Below are 19,057 nucleotides of genomic sequence, written 5' to 3'. Positions count from 1 at the left end.
TGTGTGCTTGTATGTGTTCATGTGTGTATGCATGGGTGCATGAGTGTGTTCTTGTGGTATGTGTGCTTGCCTGTGTGTGCATGTATGTGGGCTTGTACTGGTTCACCTTTACTTTTTTGTTTTAATCAGAGGAAAGTGAACAATAGGTGAAAAGAAAGAGGGTCTATTTTGATCTAAAAGTAGTGTGTTGGGGGGGTTAGAATTGCCCCTGGGGAAGGTAATGTTCTTGATTGCACATCCTATGGCAGGTAAATAAGCCCTTCCATAATCAGAAAAAGCAGCTCACTGTTCTCTAAGGAAGGGAAGAGTCTCCCAGTCAGCACCTGCTCTTGAACTGTGCAAATGTGAAGGAAAATATTAAAAAAAAAATCAGAGTGATCATGGCTGTCTTAGTCTGTTTAGGCTTCTGTAACAAAAATGCCATGCACAGGGTGACTTATAAACAGCAGAAATTTATTTCTCAACATTCTGGAGGCTGGGAAGTCCAAGATCAAGGCTCAGGCAGGTTTGGTGTCAGGTGAGGGTCTGTTTCCTGGTTCTCGCTGTGTCCTCACATGGCAGAAGGGGCAAACAAGCTCCCTTGGGCCTCTTTTCTAAGGGCACTAATCCCATTCATGAGGGCCCCATCCTCATGACCTCATCAACTCCAAAGCCCCACTTCTTAATACCGTTACCTTGGGGGTAGGATTCAACATATGAATTTTGGAGGGACACAAACATTCGAAACATAGCAATGGCCAAATGCACATTGCTAGGGAAGCTAAACGAGCTCATGCTTTCATACTTGAAGCCAAAAATGGCTTTAACATATTTTATAAAAACCAGCACCGTTGAAAGAAAATGGAGATTTAAAATTTCATGTAAAGTAAATGGTGATAAATAAAAGTCGAATCTCCCATCTGTTTTCCTTTCATCTTCTCCATCAAAGACAATACTTTGGTTTTAAAAAGGGCGGGGGAAAGGAAATTGGAAGATAAACTAGATGACATGATTTCAAAGCAGACTTCGAGTTCAAAAAATGTACTTATCCTTTGGTTCATGTTAGAAATCCAGTCAATGTTGACTGAAATGAATAGAAGTTGTTCCAGGTCCTAAGCTGGGGAGAAGTTGCTGAACCACGGTCAGTGATCCTTAAAGAATCATGAATAGAATAAGACTGGTGGACAAATGTACACTCTTTGTTTGTTGTAATGTCAATTTAATAAAGTGAATTCTGCACACTACAATTCTAGAAAATTAACATCAACATTGGACAATACTTTTAATTTGTGTGTGTATGTGTGTGTGTGTGTGTGTGTGTGTGTGTGTGTGTGACAGGGTCTTGCTCTGTTTCCCAGGCTAGAGTGCAGTAGCACGATCTCAGCTCACTGCAGTCTCGACCTCAAAGGCTCAGGGCTCCCAGCTACTCAGAAGTCTGAGGCAGGAGAATTGCTTGAACCCGGGAGGCAGAGGTTTCAGTGAGCCGAGATTGCACCACTGCATTCCAGCCTAGGTAACAGCGCGAGACTCCATCTTGAAAAAAAAAAAAATAGGGCAGCTAGGCATGGTGGTATACCTGTATAGTCCCAGCCATATGGGAGGCTGAGGTGGAAGGATGACTTAAGCCCAAGAGTTTGAGTCTAGCCTGGGTAACACAGTGAGATCTCATCCCTAAAAAATAAATAAAAAAGTAAAAACTGGGAAGCTCCTTGATTAATATGTGACATATTTATTACAGAGACAGTTTGGCTTTTAAACTCACAGACAATATTGCTTTGTCTCTGAAGGGACAGCAGACATTTCCAGACCAACTCCTGAAAGTGACTAATGGGAGCAAGAGTACCCAAAAGAGTACAAACCCTTTTACCAAATCAGGGGTCAGTAAACTGTCATATGTGATTCTGCAAGGAAACTGAAGTATCTATGAGACGTTTGAACAGAGACATTTTAGAGGATTTCCTTTAAATGATAAGGGGATTGAAGGAAATGAGCATAAATTCTATTAGAGTGTAGCCAATATCTGGAATTGGCCAGGAAGTAAAGATATCCCAATTTCGTTTGGATGGTAGAGATGGCTTATAGAAAGTGGTCATTGCTAGGTTACTAAATTTGTTATGTTCCAGAAAAATCAAAGGAGAAAGAAAGACATCAAATACCACACAAATATAAAATGACAGCTGCCCATGAGCTTTTGAAACACTAAAGACAAATTTAGTTGAGTTTCTAGATTTCAGGTTTGAAGTTTCAGTTGGCCCAACATGTTCTCAAAAGGATGTAGCCTTTACTGGATCTGATTAGGCATTATATGCATAAGATGTAACATCTTGGATTTCTACTGGAATGATTACCACCTGAAGAATTTCAAAGTCCTAGCGATAAGAACAATCCAAATTATGGATTAAATTTTTTCTTTGACATATATTCAGGGTCTTCTGTATAGAGATGAATTTGTGGTCATAATTGTGACAATATTGTAAAATAACATTGATTTCTGCAAGGTCAAGTGCAGCAGACATCAAGGCTTACTAGCTGTCTTGCTCTAAAACTTTCCATAAGAAAAGCAATCTCATGTAGAGACAAAACCAGGGACTTTAAAAGAAAAGAGCTATGATTTGGATTCTAGAGAGCATGCTTTCAATGAATGAGTTCATGTTTTTGAGAGGGCTTTGTACACTTTAAAATATTCTATAAATGTGCATTCAACTTAAGTGAAATTGTCTATGATACTCAGAACCCATTACAATTCAGGTGAATGGATTTGGTAGTACCGGAAAGAGTGTAATTGAACTTTATGGGTTTATTTGGTAAGAAAGTGTCCTGTTCTCAGTGACTCAGGTGTAGGTACACAATGTTCTGAACCAACAGGGTTTGTTAGGACACTTTCCATTGATGAGTAGGATTTCTCTGAGGAATACACCGCTGTTACTCAGAGCAATTGACAAGGTAAGTAGGAGTTATGGCTTTGATATTTGCCATATTTGCTTCCCTCACTGCCTATTTTCGTGCAGTTGCCCTGAATGTGGGATGGATGCAGAGAAGATTGTATTTAACTTACTGGCGATAGGACGAGGAAGTGAGCATCTATCAAGATAATGGTAAAGAGAAAACGTTACCAAAATGCAGGGAGAAGACACACACAGACTGACAGGAGCAAAGGTGAATGGGACTTTGATCCATTGGCGCAGCAATAGAATGAGGAATAAAATAAAATATCTTCCAGGGTGATCAAAAGCTAGCATATTTTATAGATCATGATAGGTTAACATCGTCAGATTTTCTGTAATCTACAAAACCTCATGATTGTTTCAGATAATTTACAATCCTGCACACTGCTATGCCGGTCAGGACTTGTTAAATTCCCACAAAATGCAAAAGTTAATGACTCTGTTAACCTTGAAGAGACACAACTATTATTCATGGCCAGGCATAATGGCTTATGCCTCTAATCTCAGCATTTTGGGAGGCTGAGGCAGAAGGATCACTTGAGCTCAGGAGTTTTAGGCCAGCCTGGGCAACATTGTGAGACCTCATCTCTACTAAAAATTAAAAAAAATCATCCAGGCATGGTGGTGCATGACTGTATTCCTAGATACTCAGGAGGCTGAGGTGGGAGGATTGCTTGAGCCCAGGAGATTGGGGCTGCAGTGAGCTATAATCATGCCACTGTACTCCAGCCTGGGCAACAGATTGAGACCCTGTCTCAAAAAAACTCCAACAGCAACAGGCCGGGTGCAGTGGCTCATGCCTATAGTCCCAGCACTTTGGGAGGCCGAGGCGGGCGGATCATGAGGTCAGGAGATCGAGACCATCCTGGCTAACACGGTGAAACCCCGTCTCTACTAAAAATACAAAAAATTAGCCGGGTGTGATGGCAGGTGCCTGTAGTCCCAGCTACTCAGGAGGTTGAGGCAGGAGAATGGCGTGAACCCGGGAGGCGGAGCTTGCAGTGAGCCGAGATTGCACCACTGCACTCCAGCCTGGGCGACAGAGTGAGACTCTGTCTCAAAAAAAACCAAAACAACATTAAAAAAAACAAAACAAACAACTCCAACAGTAACAAGAAAACAATTGTCAGGTGGAGTGTTACCCCAAACTTAAACACTTTCCAAGCTACTTTTGCCTTGATCACTCATGTTAGTAGAGAAGGGGGACCCTGTTTAAAACATTAAATGGCCAGACAATAGAGGGAGAGTCTATTTGGACTCCCTGGGGAAATTGTTCTCCAAAAACAGCCCAAGAACAGCCCAAGAGAGCTGGTTTGTTATAGTTCTAATTGAGGAAGAGAGAAATTATCTATCTCAAGAACTTGGGTAAGAGGCTTGCTTTCTTCTCAGGGTGATTGTGGTGAAGATACAAAAGAAAGATCTGTAAATAAACATGAGACAGTGACACAGATGTTTAAGAATTCTCTAACAGTAATTGAAAATCTGGCCCGTCACACAATGCATGTTCACGGTGAACCTAAATCATTTGTAGACACCCTACTTCTGGGTCAGGGCTTTTTACATGGCAGAGCAGCTCCCTTGCTGTGATCTATTGAAAGTCAGCTCTTGATTTGTGAAAAGTATAAATAAAACAGGAAAAGAAAATTAAAAAAAAATTCCGAAGGAAATAACAACAAAAGCTAGTTTCTAAACACTCTTTGGCAAGGAGAGCTGAAATACTTACAGACAAGTAATAAACCCACTGTTTTGCTTTAATCTCTTTGAAGGAACAAACTGTTGGCTTGTCAAGGGTGCAGTGAAAGGACTGATCGCCATCTGTTGATGAGTATGTGAAGGAGTTCCCATAACTGAGCAGACGTGTTTTGTGCCTGGGCAGTGGTGCTGCCTGTGGTCTCTGAGCAGTGGTCTGTGAATGCTGCAGAACTGTAGGGAATAGAAGTGGGTAGGCATTTGCAGGCAGGTGGATGCCACTCTAGGGTGTGTGTTAGTCAGGGTTCTCCAGAGAAACAGAACTAACAGGACATCTAGCTACAGGTGTAGAAAGAGAGTTATCATGAGAGATTGGCTCACAGGATTAGGAGTGCTGAGAAGTCCCATGAACTACCATCTGTGAGCGGGAGATGCAGGAAAGCTGGTGGTGCAATGCAGTCCAAACCCAGGCCCGTGGGCCAGGGGAGTTGCCAGTGTAAGTCCCGGTCCATCTGAAGGCCGGAGAACCAGGAGTGCCAGCATCCAAGGGCTGGAGAAGGTGGGCATCCTGCTCCCAGAAGACAGTGAGTCAGCCCCTCTGCTGCCTTTTTGTTCTGTGTGGGCCCTTGACGGATTGGATGATGCCCTCCCACATTGGTGAGGGTGATTTTTTTCTACTCAGTCTACAGATTCAAAATTTGGTTCAGTCAGTTCAACTAAAATACTAATGTCTCTGGAAACACCCTCACAGACATACCCAGAAATAATGTTTCACCAGCTATCTGGACATCATTTAGCCTGGTCAAGTTGACATTTAAAATTAACCATTGGCCAGGCATGGTGGCTCACGCCTGTAATCCCAGCACTTTGGGAGGCTGAGGCGGGCTGATCACCTGAGGTTGGGAGTTCGAGACCAGCCTGACCAACATGGAGAAACCCTGTCTCTACTAAAAATACAAAATTAACTGAGTGTGGTGGCACATGCCTGTAATGCCAGGCACTCAGGAGGCTGAGGCAGGAGAATCGCTTGAATCTGGGAGGAGGAGGTTGTTGTGAGCTGAGATCGTGCCATTGCACTCCAGCCTGGGCAACAAGAGCAAAACTCCATCTCAAAAAAGAAAAAAAAATTAACCATCACAGTGTATGTATGTGTACATGTGTCTGCATGTATGTATATGTGTGTTTGAGTATATGTGTATGTGTGCATATATGTATGTGTATGTGTGTATATGTGTGTATGGGTGTATATGTATGCATGTGTGTGCATATGTGCTTGTGTGTATGTTAAGGAGAGAAATCTATAAACCTCAAGAAAGAAGCTGACAAGTTTCTAGAGCAGATTACTAACCCAGCTGGTGGTCACCCCTTCACTGTGCAGCTCCTGGGACCCACGGTCTAAGAATATCTTCTACCTTTGCATGGCTGGGGTGCTTCCTTCCCCTAACCTCTTTCCTGGTCCTCTTCCTTGTGGTTGCAGGACTGACCTGGCAGACCCATGGCCCAGTATACATGTCAAGGTTGTGAAAGATGGCTTCATCCACAAATATTAAATCTGCAGACTAAAATGCCTGTGATATTCTTGTCTCTTTGTGGTGTGGTCTGTCTCCCACAAATATTGAAAAGAAAGAAAGATAAGCTTGAGTGAAGAGTCTTGGAATCTGCAGCCCCTGTGTCTTCAACTGTGCTCCATTGCCCATCATTGGTGACTTTCTTCCTGGTCGATTTCCCAACAATGATGAATCTGTTGTCCTGTTAGTGTTGCTTTTGGTAGGAACAGTCTTCTGCTTCTTCCCGATTACTTCCCCCTTCCTTTCTTTGTCAGGCTGATGCTTCCCTGTGGCTTGGCTTTGAACCTGGTATAACATTTGGGGTTGCCCTCTGAGGCCTCCCTCCCTCCCTCCCAGTGAAGGCAGCTGGGGTCAAGCCTGCTTTGCTATCCCTTGAAAGGCGCAGGCTGTCCTCATGATAGAGCCCCTGTCCACACCCGTTCCACTCTTGGTTGCCTCATGCCGGCCACACTAAATTTGTCTCAATGTTTCGAAAACAACAGTTATTTCACATCCTGTTGCTTTGTTCACAGTAATCTCTCTCTGGCATAATCTGTCCTGCCTGCCTCATGCACACTTACATCAGTTTCCTAGAACTGCTATAACATATTGACCAAAACTGGGTGGCTTAAAACTATGGAAACTTATTCTCTCACAGTTCTGAAGTCTGAAATTGAGGTGTTGGCAGGCCCACATTCCCTCTTGGGTATGTGGGTTCTTCAAATATAAGATGCTGACAGTTGTAAGATGCATTATTATTTTATATACTACCTAAGAAAGAAAAAACTGCCAACTAACTTATTTCATGCTATCAACTTTAAGATGCGTCCCGATTTCATTTTATGTGAAAAAATGTGCAATTAATGGAATGCAGCATAACTTATAGAAAGCCAAATGAATTCCACTCTCTGGAATCACAAGATTAGGATATATCAAACTGAATAAACAAATAAATGCACACTGGCAAAATTGGCCAAGCACAAAGAGGTTAAGACAATGTAGAAAGACCTTGCAAATACGACTAGTATATGCTCATTGGGTTCTGCCATTTTTAAACACTCACACAAGTCTTGGAAGGCAGAAAGAAGCAGCAGCCAAATCCTAGGGCATTTGGTGTTGCTGCTGGCAGTGAAAGTGATAGAGGTGGCAGGCACAGCCTCTGGCTTCCAAGGTGACCACAGGCAGATGTGGGGTGGCTACACTCACTGCACCACCTGCTGTGCAGTGGATACTGGGCTCCTGTGTCCAGGGCACTGTGTGGCTGTGGCTTCCCGATTCTGGCCATCATAGCTGTGGATGGAGGTATGTTCTTGAATGCAAGGATTTCCGAGGTAGCTTTCCTGATGGGGCAGGTGCAGACACTCCTGTGCAGGGGCAGGTGCAGACACTCCTGTGCAGGGTCAGGTACACGCTGTTCTTGGAGCAGTTCCTAGAGGTCATGTTAAGCTTCCATCTCCAGGCCTTACCAGTGTTTTCTAAGCAACCAAAATTATTTATCTCATTTCTGCTTAAAAGGCATAGAACAGTTCTTGTTTCTGGCACTGAGCTCCAGCTAATACAGTGTTTGAAACCAAACATGATTGCAGGCAACGGAGTCAAGATTGGAGTATTTGGATAGATTAAATTACGCTGAAGTAACAACTTCCAAATCTCATCAGCTTAACAAAATGAACTTCTGTCTGTCATTCATAGTGTCCAGGGCTTTGCTCTAGGTGGACATTCCGGGACTCAGGGTGATGTGTTATTTTGGTATGCCAACCTGAGGCTCTGCAACAGGAGAAGGAAGCTGGGGAATTAGATGCTGAAAGCCAACTCAACATACAAAACTCAGTTGCATTTCCATACACCAATAACAAATTGGTTGAAAAAGAAGCAATATAATATTCCATAGTGTATATATAACACATTTTCTTTATGCATTCATCTGTTCATCAACACTCAGTTTGGTTCCATATCTTGGCTACTGTGGAGTGCAGATATCTCTCTGACATACTGATTTCATTTTCTTTGGATACATACCCAGTAGTGGGATTGCTGGATCAAGTGGTAGTTTTATTTTTAGCTTTTTGAGGAACCTCCAACTATTCTTCATAATGGCCATTACTCCTGATTGCTCTTTTGGATGCTGAGTGCCTCCTCTTTTCCTGCAGTTCATGCAGGTAGAGCATCCAAGGCTGGGAGAGGAGAAAACTCGGGGTGCTGATAGCAGCAAGCTTTTCAGTATTAAAGGGTAGCTGTGTTCTTTGAAGTTGGAGTGTCTTCAACTGTGGCTTATCCCCCCCTTCAGCAAGCACAGGTCCCATGGCATGGATTCTGAGGAAGACCTTGGTGAAGAATGCGCACTCCTAGCTCAGACCAAACTCTGCAACCTTAGCAAAGCTGGATATTCGATCTGTTGCATTCTTCTGATCATGTGTCACAACCTACAAATGGCAGAGCCATCGGCACTCAAACGCCTGATGTTTTTCCCTGGTGTAATCCATGCCCCAGAGAGATAGGAAACACTCCCTTCATCTTCTTGGCCACGGTTTGGGAAGGTGTTTACCCCTGGGACCAGGGGCTTCAAAATTCAGCAAAAATTACTGATACGGTTTGGATATTTGTGCACTCCAAATCCCCTGCAGAAATGTAATCCCCAGTGCTGGCGGCAGGGCCTGATGGGAGGTGATTGGATCATGGACGGGATCCCTCATGAATGGCTCAGCGCCATCCCCTTCTGATGAGTTAGTTCTCGCTGTGAGTTTCTGGAGATCTGGTTGTGTAAAATGTGTGGCATCGCCCCGCCTTGCTCTCTCTTGTTCCCACTCTTGTGGTGTGAGACACGGGCTCCCCCCTTACCTTCCACTGTCACTGTAAGCTCCCTGTGGCCCTCCCCAGAAGCAGATGCCAGCACCATGCTTCATGTCCAGCCTGCAGACCATGAGCCAATTGAACCCCTTTTCTTTATCAATTACCCAGTCTCGGGTATTCTTTCATCATGATGCAATTGCCCTAATACCATCTCTTCCATGTCCTAGTTTCAAGGAAGGCGGTTGTTTTAGTTCCAGCCCAGGGAAACGTGAAGATATAGCCTCACAAAGTGAATGTGGGGCTCTTGGATTTATTCTTACATGCCTGATTTAAAAAAAATACTAGGGGCCGGGCGCGGTGGCTCACGCCTGTAATCCCAGCACCTTGGGAGGCTGAGGTGGGTGGATCATGAGGTCAGGAGATCGAGACCATCCTGGCTAACACGGTGAAACCCCGTCTCTACTAAAAATACAAAAAAATTAGCTGGGCGTGGGGGCAGGTGCCTGTAGTCCCATCTACTAGGGAGGCTGAGGCAGGAGAATGGCGTGAACCCGGGAGACAGAGCTTGCAGTGAGCCGAGATCGCGCCACTGCACTCCAGCCTGGGCGACAGAGCGAGACTCAGTCTCAAACAAACAAACAAACAAACAAAAACTAGGCACAGTTGCACATAAAAGATACTCAGTAAATATTTGTGGAACTGAATTTCAGGTAGGCTATCTAGCCCCACCTATTAATCCTAACGACTGGCAAAGGTGGCTTTAATCTTGTGAATGCTTAAGAAGCCTTAATGAGATTTAAGAATTTTTCCCAGGAACAAGTACGTTTTCGTGTTATCCACCTCAGTGAACACCGTGACACTTACATAACCCAGCATTCCTGCCCCATCAGCCTGAACTACAGAAGAAGGCGGTATTTCATTGATACCCCATTGAGGACGCGGGGCCAGGGTCAGCCTGATTGACTGACACTCCTGTCTGCTCAGTGCCCCTCCTTCCCCCTCCTGCTCTGCTGCAGCCCAGGAGAGCGGCCTCTTCAGCCCTGGGTGCTGCCATCTCTGCCTGCTGCCTTCCAGCTGGGCTTGGCCACTGTGAGGCGCTGCTGAGAGCAGAAAGGGAAGCCGGAGTCCGAGTGCCTTTCTTCCCTTCTCTAGGGGACACAGCAGCAGCTTCCATCCCTCCAGTCATCCTGGCTGCCTCCCTCAGGCCCTCCATGGGTGCTGCTTCTTCCAGGGACCCCGGGATCTGCCTCCAGCACTGCCTCCTCTGTTTCTCTAGCCTAGGAGGGTAGCGACTTCCTGTGTTTAAAAGCCTCTGGGTTGCTTTATTGTTTCCTGACTGGCTTCTTTCTAGACACTCCCACTGTCTGATGACACATCCTGTTTAAATAAGCAGCATGGATTTTTATATCCTGGTTCATGACTGATGCTGTTACCTCAAGATGCCCCTGGTCACCTCTGAACCTCCTCAGGGCTGCCACCCTACACCTGTCCACAAGCGGCCATGTGTGAACTCTCCCCGTGGCCGCCATGCCAGCCTCCTGTGCTGCTGTGTTCTCTGTGACTAGAGCATTTGCCACTCAGCTGGGCATAGCCGTACCCTGCTGAGGAAGGCCCTGCTGTTAGTCCCAGCCCCGAGGGGAGCGATGACGAATGCTTTGCTGCTCTGTTTGAGTGCAACATGAGCCTCTCAATTTCCCACTGAGAAAAACAGTGTTGGATGCAACCTTTCATAAGGATTCAGAGATAGTTTGCAGATCACAGAAAATAAGAACAGAGCACAGAAAAACTTAAAAACCCCACTGTGGCTATGCTTAGAGCTCAATTTCATTCATTCCACAATTGAGCACTGTGGAATGTGGTCATTCCACATTGAGCACTGACCACGTACTAGGGAGATTTTCTAGATGTGGTGATTAGTGTTGGAGAAATCAGTCAATAAATATGAAAACACACCACAAAATAAGGGAATAATTCAGGCAATTGCTCTGGTCACAATTGTTCTGAAGAAACTAAAACAGAGGAGATGGAGAGACACAGTGGGGACTGGGGAGCTACTTCGATTAGAGTGACACAGGGACAAAGACATCACCAAGAAGGTGAGACTGAAGCCAAAAACCAATGATGAGATAGAGGGGGTGACAGGAGGCTCTGGAAAACCTCTGCACAGGTAGGTACAAGTCTCTATGTGACACCCTCATTTTCCTAGAGAAGAACTTGACAAGGACACGGCCATGTTGTTGCAGGGGCAGGGAGTGAGTCTCAGGAGATCCTATTTGAGCCAGCACCTTTGCTTGGGATGCAGGACCTGGGAGAGGTAGCCCAGAGCAGCATGAAGGCCTTGGCTGGGGTGGGGCAGGCCTAGGAGTGAGGGGCAGTGAGCAGCCCCAGAACACTGACTGTTGTGGGAATGACCCTGCTGCTATGGCCTCCCTTTGCCACATGCAATGCATGGAATCTTTACATCCCCATCAAAGTCATATGAAGCCTTAACCCCCAAGGTGATGCTATTTGGTGGTGGGTCCTGTGGAGGTGATTAGGTCGTGAGGGTGGCACCCTCATGAATGGGATTAGAGCCCCTCTTAGTCCATTTATTGTTGCTATAAAAGAGAACGTGAAGCTGGGTAATTTATAGAGAAAAGAAGTTTATTCAGCTCGCAGTTCTGCTGGCTGGAAGTTTCAGGACTGGGCTTCTGGTGAGGGCCTCAGGCTGCTTCCAAGTGTGGAAGAAGGTGAAGGGGAGCTGGTGTGTGCAGAGATTGTGTGGTGAGACAGGAAGCAGGAAGGAGGGGAGGGGCCAGGTTCCTTTTAACAACTAGCTCTCATGGGAACTAATAGAGTAAGACCTTACCCCCCTCCCCAGGGAGGGCATTCATCTCTTCATGAGGCGTCTACCCCATGACCCTGAAGCCTCCCATTAGACTCCACCTCCAACAATGGGGATCAAACTTGGACATGGGATTTGGAAGGGACAAACGTCCACACTACACCAGTGCTTCTGATAAAATAGCCCCCAGAGAGATTGCGTGCCTGTTTCACCACATGAGGACAGTGAGAGGACAGCTGTCTGTGACACGGGACACAGGCCCCCGCCAGCCCCTGAATCTGCCAGCACTTTGATCTTGGACTTTTAGCTTTCAGATCTGTGAGCTATCTGCGTCTTTTGTTTATAACCCTCCCAGTGTACAGTACTTTGTACAGTCTTAACGAACCAGACTCCCAGTCGGAAGGTGTGGTCTTAACCAGACTTCTCAGAAGGCATTTTGAGAACTCTGAAAGGTGATCTTTTTGGCTCCCTGCTTGTGTGGGGTGGTAAAAGAGGGGTAAGGTGTGTTTCCCCGGAGAGTCGGGCAGCATTTCTCTTTGTTGCTTGACAATGGACTCCCATGTATTCAGAGAGGATTATATGGGTGTGTCTTAGTCTGTTTCCTGTTGTGTAACAGAATAGCTGAGACTGAGTGACTCATAAAAAATAGAAAGTTGTTTGGCTCAGTCTTGGAGGCTTGAAAAGTCCCAGATCACAGGACCCACATCTGGTGAGGACATTTGTGCTGTGTCATCCCATGGCAGAAGGCAGGGGGCACGAAAGCAGGGGTAAGAGGATGAGAGAACCAGGGAGGGCTGAAATGACTTTTGCAATAAACCCACTCTCACGATAATGGACCCATTTTCGCAATAATGAGGTCAGTGCTTCATGACAGCAGGGCTGTTATGACCTAGTGACCTCTTAGAGGGCACATCTCTTTACACTGTTGCATTGGGGATCATACTTTCAACACATGGACTTTGGGGGACACATTCAAACCACAGCAAGGTATTTGGCATTTTATGGCCATGCAACGTTATCATTTCTCTCATAACCCTGGGTTACCCTTTCCTCGTGAATTGCAGGATCCTTGCTGAACTCTTGTTCTGTATGGTTAAATCTCCTATCAGAGTTTTGGGGCTATATCCAACTCTTTGTAGTTTTGCTGTAAATAATGACTTTTCTTTCTGCCCAGCAAAATGTTTTAAAACAAGATGATACTTGATATGGAATGGCTCAAACATCCTTTATTCCTCTGATAAATAACTCACTTGGTGTGAATAATTCAGGCAATTGCTCTGATCACAATTGTTCTGAAGAAACTAAAACTGAGGAGTGAGATGGAGAGACACAGTAGGGACTGGGGAGCTACTTCGATTAGAGTGACACAGGGACAAAGACATCACCAAGAAGGTGAGAAGAAATTCTTTATCCCCTCATCATCCTATCTGGTGGTCCCCACTAAAGAAAACCTGCCAGGATTTCCTTCAGTGCAGCTAAAAGGGTGATGCTGGTGGCTGAGACTTGCTCTGAGAGGAGAACAAGCTTGCTCAGTTCTTTAAGGCCTCAGTTTTTAGCTGGCAGGTGGACTGAACGTTAGACAAATTTTTAACCTGTTGAATTGTGGACTCCAGGCAGTTCACATCAATGAAGACAGAATTTTCTTGTGACTTGATACAGAACATCTCTGTTCAGTGCAAAAGCTTTAGCAATGGAATATAAAGGATATTCTCATCAAATTTATAGCGAACACAATGTTGAGATAAATGCAACCAAATGGACTCATAGAATCAGACAGAGTTCTGACCTTGACCAGCCAGAGGGATGAGTTGAAAGTAAGATAAATTATAATTGTATGTTTCATAATTGGCTGTAAAATACCGATGGCACAAATACAGGTTGCAAGAAGCACAACATAATAGAAACATTAAAGAAAACATGAGTTAGGTGTTTTATGTAGCAGAAGTTCCTTATTAGTTGAGAATGTAATTTGAATGATGTGGTTTTTTGGCCTGGATGGTAGAAGCCAAAGGGTATGCGGGGAAGGGTATCAGCTTCATCCAGGGAGGTCATAGAAGCAGTCATAAAGGATGTGTGGCTGGAGGAGGTGCATTTTAGATAAGTAAGAAGTCATTAAACTGCTGAAAACTAGGTGGGATAGAGAAAGCTGCTCCAGAAAGAGGCAATGGCTGAAAGAAAGGCAAGAATACAGACATTTATCCATGATTTCAGACAAGTTTTTCTCACCAAAAGGATTCAAGAAAACAAGATCAAGACCATCCTGGCTAACACAGTGAAACCCCGTCTCTACTAAAAATACAAAAAAGTAGTCAGGCGCAGTGGCGGGTGCCTGTAGTCCCAGCTACTTGGGAGGCTGAGGCAGGAGAATGGCCTGAACCCAGGAGGCGGAGCTTGCAGTGAGCCGAGATCGAGCCACTGCACTCCGGCCTGGGCGAAAGAGTGAGACTTGTCTCAAAAAAAAAAAGAAAATAAGACAATGAGAATCAAAAAACGAAATGGTCCTTGGTACAGGAGACAAAGATAACGAAAGTCGGAGTAGGTTTTCCTAAGAAATGTTGTTACATGTGTGCTTGGGATCAGGTGTCAGGCTTTGTTCAAGAAAATTTCAGCGAGGTATTGTTATGGGATTTATGATGAAAGGAATGGTGAGGAAGTTAACTTAGGTCCTCTGGGAAAATTAGTGTTTAGAATCACTAGCCTAATGATAGTTTTATACCTTGTAAAATAAGTCTGGTGCAATTATCAAAGACATATTTGCATGCTTTTTTTTAACTTTTATTTTAAGTTCAGGGGTACATGTTCAAGATGTCCAGGTTTGTTACATAGGTAAACCTGTGTCATGGGGGTTTGTTGTACTGATTGTTTCATCACCCAGGTATTAAGCCCAGTACCCATTAGTTATTTTTCTTGATCCTCTCCCTCCTCCCACCCTCCGCCCTCTGATGGGCCCCAGTGTGTGTTGTTCCCCTGTATGTGTTCTCATCATTTAGCTCCCACTTATAAGTGAGAACATACAGTATTTGGTTTTCTGTTTCTGTGTTAGTTTGCTAAGGATAACAGCCACTATCTCCATCCATATTCCTGCAAAGCATGTGATCTAATTCTTTTTTATGGCTGCATAGTATTCCATGGTGTACATGCACCACATCCTCTTTATCCAGTCCATCATTGATGGGCATTTGGGTTGATTTCATGTCCTTGCTATTGTGAATAGTGCTGCAATGAACATACACAAGCATGCATCTTTATAATATAAAAATTTATATTCCTTTGAATATATGCCCACTAATGGGATTGCTAGGTTGAATGGTACTTCTGACTTTAGGTCTTATAAGGAATCACCACACTGTCTTTCACAATGGCTGATCTAATCTATACTCCCACCAACCATGTATAGCGTTCACTCCTCTCCACAACCTTGCCAGCATCTGTCATTTTTTTTACTTTTTATTTTTTATTTTATTTTTAATTTTTTTAATTTTTAAAATTTTTATTATTATTATTATTATTATACTTTAGGTTTTATGGTACATGTGTGCAATGTGCAGGTAAGTTACATTTGTATACATGTGCCATGCTGGTGCGCTGCACCCACTAACTCGTCATCTAGCATTAGGTATATCTCCCAATGCTATCCCTCCCCCCTCCCCCCACCCCACAACAGTCCCCAGAGTGTGATGTTCCCCTTCCTGTGTCCATGTGTTCTCATTGTTCAATTCCCACCTATGAGTGAGAATATGTGGTGTTTGGTTTTTTGTTCTTACGATAGTTTACTGAGAATGATGATTTCCAATTTCGTCCATGTCCCTACAAAGGACATGAACTCATCATTTTTTATGGCTGCATAGTATTCCATGGTGTATATGTGCCACATTTTCTTAATCCAGTCTATCATTGTTGGACATTTGGGTTGGTTCCAAGTCTTTGCTATTGTGAATAATGCCACAATAAACATACGTGTGCATGTGTCTTTATAGCAGCATGATTTATAGTCCTTTGGGTATATACCCAGTAATGGGATGGTTGGGTCAAATGGAATTTCTAGTTCTAGATCCCTGAGGAATCGCCACACTGACTTCCACAATGGTTGAACTAGTTTACAGTCCCACCAACAGTGTAAAAGTGTTCCTATTTCTCCACATCCTCTCCAGCACCTGTTATTTCCTGACTTTTTAATGATTGCCATTCTAACTGGTGTGAGATGGTATCTCATTGTGGTTTTGATTTGCATTCTTCTGATGGACAGTGATGGTAAGCATTTTTTCATGTGTTTTTTGGCTGCATAAATGTCTTCTTTTGAGAAGTGTCTGTTCATGTCCTTCGCCCACTTTTTGATGAGGTTGTTTGTTTTTCTCTTGTAAATTTGTTTGAGTTCATTGTAGATTCTGGATATTAGCCCTTTGTCAGATGAGTAGGTTGCGAAAATTTTCTCCCATTTTGTAGGTTGCCTGTTCACTCTGATGGTAGTTTCCTTTGCTGTGTAGAAGCTCTTTAGTTTAATTAGATCCCATTTGTCAATTTTGGCTTTTGTTGCCATTGCTTTTGGTGTTTTAGACATGAAGTCCTTGCCCACCTATGTCCTGAATGGTAATGCCTAGGTTTTCTTCTAGGGTTTTTATGGTTTTAGGTCTAACATTTAAGTCTTTAATCCATCTTGAATTGATTTTTGTATAACGTGTAAGGAAGGGATCCAGTTTCAGCTTTCTACATATGGCTACCCAGTTTTCCCAGCACCATTTATTAAATAGGGATTCCTTTCCCCATTTCTTGTTTTTCTCAGGTTTGTCAAAGATCAGATAATTGTAGATATGTGGCATTATTTCTGACGGCTCTGTTCTGTTCCATTGATCTATATCTCTGTTTTGGTACCAGTACCATGCTGTTTTGGTTACTGTAGCCTTGTAGTATAGTTTGAAGTCAGGTAGTGTGATGCCTCCAGCTTTGTTCTTTTGGCTTAGGATTGACTTGGCGATGCGGGCTCTTTTTTGGTTCCATATGAACTTTAAAGTAGTTTTTTCCAATTCTGTGAAGAAAGTCATTGGTAGCTTGATGGGGATGGCATTGAATCTGTAAATTACCTTGGGAAGGATGGCCATTTTCACGATATTGATTCTTCCTACCCATGAGCATGGAATGTTCTTCCATTTGTTTGTATCCTCTTTTATTTCCTTGAGCAGTGGTTTGTAGTTCTCCTTGAAGAGGTCCTTCACATCCCTTGTAAGTTGGATTCCTAGGTATTTTATTCTCTTTGAAGCAATTGTGAATGGGAGTTCACTCATGATTTGGCTCTCTGTTTGTCTGTTATTGATGTATAAGAATGCTTGTGATTTTTGTACATTGATTTTGTATCCTGAGACTTTGCTGAAGTTGCTTATCAGCTTAAGGAGATTTTGGGTTGAGACAATGGGGTTTTCTAGATATACAATCATATCATCTGCAAACAGGGACAATTTGACTTCCTCTTTTCCTAATTGAATACCCTTTATTTCCTTCTCCTGCCTAATTGCCCTGGCCAGAACTTCCAACACTATGTTGAATAGAAGTGGTGAGAGAGGGCATCCCTGTCTTGTGCCAGTTTTCAAAGGGAATGCTTCCAGTTTTTGCCCATTCAGTATGATATTGGCTGTGGGTTTGTCATAGATAGCTCTTATTATTTTGAGGTACGTCCCATCAATACCTAATTTATTGAGAGTTTTTAGCATGAAGGGTTGTTGAATTTTGTCAAAGGCTTTTTCTGCATCTATGGAGATAATCATGTGGTTTTTGTCTTTGGTTCTGTTTATATGCTGGATTACATTGATTGACTTGCGTATATTGGACCAGCCTTGCATCCCAGGGATGAAGCCCACTTGATCATGGTGGATAAGCTTTTTGATGTGCTGCTGGATTTGGTTTGCCAGTATTTTATTGAGGATTTTTGCATCAATGTTCATCAAGGATATTGGTCTAAGATTCTCTTTTTTTGTTGTGTCTCTGCCAGGCTTTGGTATGAGGATGATGCTGGCCTCATAAAATGAGTTGGGGAGGATTCCCTCTTTTTCTATTGATTGGAATAGTTTCAGAAAGAATGGTACCAGCTCCTCCTTGTACCTCTGTAGAATTCGGCTGTGAACCCATCTGGTCCTGGACTTTTTTTGGTTGGTAAGCTATTGATTATTGCCACAATTTCAGCTCCTGTTATTGGTCTATTCAGAGATTCAACTTCTTCCTGGTTTAGTCTTGGGAGGGTGTATGTGTTGAGGAATTTATCCATTTCTTCTAGATTTTCTAGTTTATTTGCGTAGAGGTGTTTGTAATATTCTCTGATGGTAGTTTGTATTTCTGTGGGATTGGTGGTGATATCCCCTTTATCATTTTTTATTGCATCGATTTGATTCTTCTCTTTTTTTCTTTATTAATCTTGCTAGTGGTCTATCAATTTTGTTGATCCTTTCAAAAAACCAGCTCCTGGATTCATTAATTTTTTGAAGGGTTTTTTGTGTCTCTATTTCCTTCAGTTCTGCTCTGATTTTAGTTATTTCTTGCCTTCTGCTAGCTTTTGAATGTGTTTGCTCTTGCTTTTCTAGTTCTTTTAATTGTGATGTTAGGGTGTCAATTTTGGATCTTTCCTGCTTTCTCTTGTGGGCATTTAGTGCTATAAATTTCCCTCTACACACTGCTTTGAATGCATCCCAGAGATTTTGGTATGTTGTGTCTTGGTTCTCGTTGGTTTCAAAGAACATCTTTATTTTTGCCTTCATTTCGTTATGTACCCAGTAGTCATTCAGGAGCAGGTTGTTCAGTTTCCATGTAGTTGAGCGGTTTTGAGTGAGATTCTTAATCCTGAGTTCTAGCTTGATTGCACTGTGATCTGAGAGATAGTTTGTTATAATTTCTGTTCTTTTACATTTATTGAGGAGAGCTTTACTTCCAAGTATGTGGTCAATTTTGGAATAGGTGTGGTGTGGTGCTGAAAAAAATGTATATTCTGTTGATTTGGGGTGGAGAGTTCTGTAGATGTCTATTAGGTCTGCTTGGTGCAGAGCTGAGTTCAATTCCTGGGTATCCTTGTTGACTTTCTGTCTCGTTGATCTGTCTAATGTTGACAGTGGGGTGTTAAAGTCTCCCATTATTAATGTGTGGGAGTCTAAGTCTCTTTGTAGGTCACTCAGGACTTGCTTTATGAATCTGGGTGCTCCTGTATTGGGTACATATATATTTAGGTAGTTAGCTCTTCTTGTTGAATTAATCCCTTTACCATTATGTAATGGCCTTCATTGTCTCTTTTGATCTTTGTTGGTTTA

The sequence above is a fragment of the Pongo abelii genome, chromosome 8, assembly GCF_028885655.2.
Source record: "Pongo abelii isolate AG06213 chromosome 8, NHGRI_mPonAbe1-v2.0_pri, whole genome shotgun sequence".
NCBI classification, from domain to species: domain Eukaryota; kingdom Metazoa; phylum Chordata; class Mammalia; order Primates; family Hominidae; genus Pongo; species Pongo abelii.
The sequence above is the reverse complement of the archived record's forward strand: the minus strand, read 5'-3'. Positions refer to the sequence as shown.